Raw genomic sequence first — 6,555 nt, 5'->3', positions numbered from 1 at the left:
CTGAAGATAAGGTTTCCCATTTGTAAATAGCCAAACACTTACTGGAACTGAAAACCAATTAGAGAGCCATTTGATGCAAAAAATATCTCCCCATAAGCTAATCATAGAAGAAGTAGAAAGAAAGGAGGGTGTAGAAAATCCTTGCAAATATGTATGAACATCACTAACCTGGTGCAGGTCTTTAAGATACTCATAAGTCAGTTCAGTATGCAATGGTTTCAAAGCAATGTCATGTTCACAACTCAACCAATATTGGAAGTGATTAACAATTCCTTCTCAGATTTCAATCAAGGTATGGCAGAAGTGAAGAATAAAATCAAAAGATTTAAAAAGGAAACCCCCTCGATAATAGCATAAATGATGTCATCTATATAATTTGAATCTAGATAACTTTTGATTGATTTCTTCGAAATTTGACCCATTCAGTGCAAAAGCATTTTTCTTTGTCATGTGGATAAATGGGAAAATATGGCAAAGTGTAAAATTCAAGATTTTTTGTCTAACAAAAAAACATACAATATGCTAAATGTTTTATTACTTAATACCATTAGACAACAATGTGGAATTTGTTGTACAATTATAAGACTCCTTTTTTTTTCTATTTTTTTCTCACCACGTATCCAAGCACAAGTAGTTGGTTCTAGGACAAAGAAGATGAAGAGCAAGGTATAAGGCAATTTGAATATAACATTGTCTAGATTTTTTCAAACAAAGATAGAGTACAATAATACAATTAAACAATGCCCAATTCAGATTGAAATGACCATCAAGCACCAGTGAACATGTGCATGTTTTTGCCACACTTAGAGCAATAAGATAATGTGTCAACATTTTTTTCTAGTTAATTTGCAAATCAATACAATAAACAACAATATCATACACAACTTTCAATCAATTTTTGTGTCTTATTCTATTGTTGGTATTTCGATACATGATATATATATAGATAAAGGAACAACATTTTGTTATATAACTACTAAAATGTCAGTATATTTTGCAATCTCTAAAAAAGTTTCAAGACCAAAATGTCTTGGTAAAATCCTAAGAATGAGATATGGAAAAAAAATTCCATCCACACACACATATATATCAATGGAGATACAAATAAATAATGCATATTCAATAAAAAAAACTATAAAAGGGGGAAAATAATGGAGAAAAACATCATTTTAGACTCAAAAAATGTTACAAGTATAGAAGATTAACAAAATACATATTCCATTTTGTAGTTACCAAATTGTTATTAGTGCTAGAAATTCTAAAAATATTTTAAATTTAAAACTACTCTATAAAGCCCAAAAAAAATTCAATTCCAAAAAGCTCTGGTGTCATATATATAGGCTAGTCATATATATAGGCTAGTTGGTCTCTTTGTATTTTAAATCTCTGAATGAATAAACACAAACCAAATGATATATATCAACCACCAAAAGAACGCTAATTGTTACGAAGGTAGTCATATTATTGAATCTGGTTGTAGGTATTAGTGTATGTGAGAAATAGACCAAAAGTTAACAAACACTACAATAATTATTTATGGAACCATATATTTTTATATTCTAATATATTTAATTAAAATTAAGGAGAACAAATTCTATTTATATAAAATATAGATTTTATCACTTTGCTAGTTTATATGTAGCAACTATAAGGTAATTAAAAAAAAAATATGTGTTTTTACAAAACACTATCTTTAATCTTAATAAAATATAATGATGAACACAGACCAAACCAAATGACCTATATCAAGCACCAAAAGAAAGGTAATTGTTACAAAGCTGGTCTTGATATTATTTAATTTTGTCATATATTTATGTGATAAAAAAACCAAAATTAACCAATACTACAATAACTATTCATAAAACTATATATTTTTTCTGTTATGATATAATTGAGTAAAATTAAAGAATATATATTCTATTTATAGAGAATATAGATTTTATCACTTTGCTAATTTATGTGTAACAACTATAATATAATTAAATATATTGAACTCACGTCGATGGCTCTGTAAACATCGATGCCTGGCAATTGTCTTTTTAGTACGTCGAACAGGGAGAGCTTCCTTTTCGCTCCTCGGCCATGGGGTGATTTTATGAGGCATGGAAACCTGGAAATGAAGACAACCAGGAGGAAATACAAAATAACTGGCAATTGTTGTTCAGTGATATCCCTGCTGCAAGAAAGCCTCCTTTTCGCCCCTGGGCTACAGAGTAATTCTTTGAGAAAACAAGTCGAACACCGCTGAACATTCATGGAGAGAAGGAAAATGGCATGTTCAACAATGAAGATCGAGGAATGGCCATCAGTTCTTGTCGCAGTAATGGTCATGCACGCTGAAGTTTCCGCAAGGATCCTACATAAACTCATCATTAAATACACATGTTAAAAGTTAATGTTTAGCGAAAATAAAGGAGTTGTTTTTAGTGCGATTTTTTAGATTTTCCGGTGTTGAATTAGCGTAAAAATTTGAGGTGAAATCTTGATTTGTGTTATTTAAACTGGTTTATTGACTATATATATAGATTCAGTACCTTGAAAAACCTAGGACACTTCCATAATGCAATGGTTACCCATCAAACTTGTTATTTCATTAAATTCTTGATAGATTTTAGAGAAATTAGACCAGAAAAACTTCCAAAAATTCTGACTAAAAACAACTTGTAAATAAAAGAGTGCCATTGTTTTCACCAGTAAATAAAAGAGTGCCATTGTTTTCACCAATAAACAACACGCTCACCACAAAATAGAGTTGTGGTCAATTTGGCATTCTCTCATTTCCTAGTTGTCGGCCTCCAAATTAGGGAAAAATTTAGGGGCTAATATTCCTAGGGGAGCTAATTTTCGGAGTTGTCTTTAGTGCGACTTTTTGGAGATTCTGGTGACGGAATCCAGCAGAAAAAATTGAGGTTAAATCTTGATTTGTATTATTTAAAATGGTTTTTTAACTGCATATTTGGATTCAGCACCCTAAAAAACCCCTAGGACGCTTTGATTGTGCAGAAATTAGCTATCAAACTTGCGATTTCAATAAATTGCTGCCGAATTTTAGAGAAATTTGACCGGAAAAGCTTCCAAAAAGTCTCACTAAAGACAACTCCCTAATTTTCTATTGTTTTTTAGAAAGAAAGTGGCTTACTTCCATTTTTTCTAAGAATGGTCCACCCAAATATTATAGTATAAAATTATTTTACCTTGATAATTACCAAAATTTTATTTCAAGACTATATAAAATTAATAGAATATGAATATCTTTACAAACATATTGTGAAACATTTTATAGATTACATATTATGCACTCGTAAAATTCGCCAAAATTTTTATTCTTTAAGATAAATTTCTATCTTTAAAACTCTCAATGCTCCACATAAATATAGTCGTCCTATCGCCAAGTCTTTTCCCTCACGTATATGGCATGTGTGCACAACCAACTATCTCACGTGGAAACATGACGTCATGTGACAATGCCTGCCTAACAACATTTTGACTGGCCACAACAACAAACTCCAATCGACACGGCTTTATCGATGATAAAAAATTAAAATATAAAAATATTTTACGTATGGGTACTACAATCCACAACTCTAATTAAATACCATTACCACGAGACCGATGATCTCACGCCTAGGGGCTGTAGCCCTACCCTGACAGCGGTGAGACTTCATTTGCCTTGAAAACGTGAAACCTAAAGTTTGACAAAGGAGCCCATAAAAATTTATTGAAATTTTTGTGTGCGGTCAAATTAGTTAATTTTTGTGTACGGTCGAACTAGTTGCCTCTAAGAAAATTGTGATAAGGATCATCACAGTTTTATGCGCATTTTATCGAGGTTTCGAATATCAATGGAGATCTATTTTAAGGACAAAAATTTTGAGTGATAGATTAAAGGAGGAAGTTACTAACCAGAACGAGATAACTACTTAATGTATTAAAAAAAAACAAAAAACCGACTAATTTCAAAACACTAAGCTTAAATCTACATGAAAATGATTAATAGATTAAATATTTAAATTATTATATTTATATGTAGTTATTTTATTATTAAGTAATTTTAATAACAATTGTTTTTAATTTTATTTTCTAATAACAAATATTTTATTTTCTGTAGCCCTTACCTATTAATATTTTTAATAAATTAATGAAATAATATCATTATTTAAATATTTTTCAAAAACTAGCGGTTTAATATAGCCATTACATATTAATATTTTAATAAATTAATAAACTAATATATTTATTTAAATATTAATTTTCAAGAACTAGTAATAATTGGTTTTAATAAATTAATTTAAATATTATTTTTCAAAAACTTGTTGTTTAATATAACCGTTACCTATTAATATTTTTAATAAATTAATGAAATAATATCATTTTTTTCCACTGGAAAAATCGTAATCTTTCATTAAATTTGAAAAATTACATATTGTAGATGCACGATGCATATACTATGTGTCTGTCAGCCTCTGAGGGCTCGGTAGAAGATCCAAAAATAACAGCCTAAATCCCAGAAACATCACGCAGGATGTTCATTCAGTCCTTCTATTTTATGTACATATTTGCCACGCAGGGCCATGTAAATATTTTCTGTCCAATATATGCATAAAGCTGTACAAAAATTTCAAAAAATGTCAGAGATATTTAGTTCAAGGGCTATCCGCCCTGTAGTAATGTGGGTCTATGTAAGGTCGATGGTAGTATTGGTATGCATTTGACCCACGCTGCTCCTGGATCAACCACTCTCCTCGAGGAAGTGACGTGGCCGCCTTGGATAGTTCGTCAGCACTGCTGCTATGTTCCCTGTAGATATGATTGCAAGTGATATCATTAAATTGAGCCTTAAAAATATTTATTTCATCCAAAATATTACTGAGTGTGTGCGTGTGGCAAACAATAATATTATTGAACCAGTCTATAATGATCTTCGAATCTCCATATATATGAATGCTCATGCAGTTATGTCCCAATGAAAAATGCATGAGATGACGAAGTGAAATGAGTTCAGCAAAATTGTTTGAGCCCATCCCCAGACCCATCTGGACTTTATAGTAATGATGTTCATTAATGAATAGGATGAAACCCCCTCCACATCCCTGTTCTTGGGTAGCACCATCAAAATATGCCCAAGGGGTATTTTTATTGATATGCGGAGGGTCGTGAGGCCTTCGGTTTCAAGGTTGTGGAGGCTCAGGCATCTCGTTGTAAGCCGATATAATTAGTGTTGTAGTATGCGGCCAACTCACAGGTTTGCAATAAAAAATGTTCCTGTTACGTGCCAACCAGAGATACCAACTGATGATTAATGGGAGGCTCTGTAATTTTGATCCTTTATGCTGGTTATACCAACTTTCCCAAGCTCTGTTTAAATCCTCGCCATCCCATGAGCTCGTGAAGCAAATAGTAATGGAGATGTTATGCCACAGGTCCATCAGGGCTGTACACTTCAGAAACATGTGTGAAGTCGATTCGGCTGCATTTTTGCATAGTGTACACTACGTAGGTCCATGGATAGCTCGGTGCATGAGATTTTCACCAGTGGGGACTTTGTCTTTTAGTATGCACCAAAAGAATAGTTTGATCCGAGGAGGCGCAATGAGTTTCCAAATTGCCTTCCACCAAAATGTAATCAAATCCGGGACTTTGTGTGATATCAGCGCTAGATATCCCGATTTTGGAGTGTACAATCCGCTGTCAGATTGGTGCCATATGAGTTCATCCGGTCCCTCTTTGATTCTAATGTGCGATTCTGAAAGCATAGTAATATAATCATTCCATTCTTGGTGCCAGCATTGTGGCAGATTAATCTGATGAGCGGATTTCCATCATTGTGCAAAGATGGTGGAATTATGAGGATCCGCAATGTTAGCTAGGACCTTAATCTCAAGGGAGTGTAGATGCTGTATGAGGTTCCTGGATAACAGATGTCTACCACCGCTCCCATTCCATGGGTCTATTCCGATGCAAGCCAATGAGCCATCGTTTATTCGCCAAACCAAATTTTCCCTAATGAGAGGCAGTGAATGAAGAAGTGCCTTCCAGACAGATGAAATGCCAGTTTTGGGCCAATTGGGAAGCCGAATCCATTCCATGATATTCAGAGGCCAAATGTATTTGTAATATGAGATGCTAGTCCATAGGTTCTGTCCCGTGAGCAAAGTCCACCCCATTTTAGCTGCTAGAGCTTGTGCGAATGAAGGCAGGTCTTTTAGTCCCCAGCCTCCCCATTTTTTGGGTAGCGCTATCATGTTCCAGCCCACCCATGCAAAAATTCGCTTGTCCTGGTTCCCATTCCATAGGTATATGTTATAGATTTGGTGTAGCCTGGCCAAGATGCTTCTAGGAATCCAAGCGAGAGCCATCCAATAGACAGGCGTAGCCTCAAGAACAGATTTTACCAGTGAAAGTCTACCAGCTCTGGAAAAGTATCGGTGACTCCATAAGTTAAGCCTTTTCTCCAATTTTGTGACGCCCCAAATCCAATCAGCAATTTTCTAGCTGACAGGTTTTATCCAGAACCCCAGGTATTTTAGACCCCGATCTAGTGGATTGATACTGTAT

This window comes from Pinus tabuliformis, chromosome Q (assembly GCF_031772625.1).
Source record: "Pinus tabuliformis cultivar Carrire ecotype Pingquan chromosome Q, CPIR1, whole genome shotgun sequence".
NCBI classification, from domain to species: domain Eukaryota; kingdom Viridiplantae; phylum Streptophyta; class Pinopsida; order Pinales; family Pinaceae; genus Pinus; species Pinus tabuliformis.
The sequence above is the reverse complement of the archived record's forward strand: the minus strand, read 5'-3'. Positions refer to the sequence as shown.